The sequence below is a fragment of the Alligator sinensis genome, unplaced genomic scaffold (genome assembly GCF_000455745.1).
Source record: "Alligator sinensis unplaced genomic scaffold, ASM45574v1 scaffold1086_3, whole genome shotgun sequence".
Classification (NCBI taxonomy): domain Eukaryota; kingdom Metazoa; phylum Chordata; order Crocodylia; family Alligatoridae; genus Alligator; species Alligator sinensis.
The window spans coordinates 2,892,444-2,893,402 of NW_005841975.1; positions in this window are offsets into that span (position 1 = coordinate 2,892,444).

A 959-nucleotide genomic window follows, 5' to 3' on the forward strand; every position below is an offset into this window, starting at 1 on the left:
AAGAGCGGGGCTTAGAAGAGCTGAGGAGAGCTGCTCAGCATGGCAAAGCAGTAGCCCAGGAAGAGCCCCTGAAGACTTCTATCAGTGGGGAGCGACGGACGGCTCCGGCAGTTAGGCTCTCAGTGTGCAGCACGGCGCACAGCATCCAGACCCTGGGAGCTCTGTGAGGCAGCTCGGGTCTCCAACCTCTGGTATGCAGCCAGAGACACGGTGCACAGGCCAGTGTACAGAGCAGGATCTTTGGAGCCCCTGGGGCAGTTCAGGTCCTCAACCCCCAGAATGAGGCTGGGAGCTCAGTGCAGGAGGTGCTGCACGGAGGATGAGAGACCCTGGGAGCTGCTTGAGGTGGCTCGGGTCTACGGCTGCTGACACGGGGCAGCAGCTCGGTGCAGATGACGCTGCCCAGAGGGTCCAGGAACAGACCAAGCCCCAGTGCGGCGCAAGGCTGTCCAGGCCTACAACCCCTTGCCCAAGGCAAAGCGTCCACTACACACAGCAGTGCATGTGGCCCTAAGCCAGGACAGTGGCAGCAGAGTCAGGTGGCAGGAAATCCCGGTGGGGAACAGAGCTTAACCTGGAGAACAAGAGGCAACCCTCTGGGACTGTGGAGTAGTAAGTTACCCTGGAGAGAGCCTCCCCACAGGGGGGGGACCCCCCGAAGAGTTGCGAAGGGGCACCACGTGGGCCGCTCCTGGGTGATAGCGGGGGAGTTTAGGAGACTTTGGGGTCTTCCTCTCCTTTTTCTTTCCTCCCACCTCCATTCCTGTAGTGGTACCTTGGGAGTGGGGCCCCTGCCCTGGAGGGCACCCAGGTAGTCTAAGGACTGCTAATTATATTTGTGGACTGTGCCTTACAGTTTATGTGAATAATTTGAAGTAATCATTTGTATACGAATAGAGTTATAAGGTTGCCCAATCAATATCCTTTGGTCTGGTTTGTTCTATTGTTCATCTGTATTT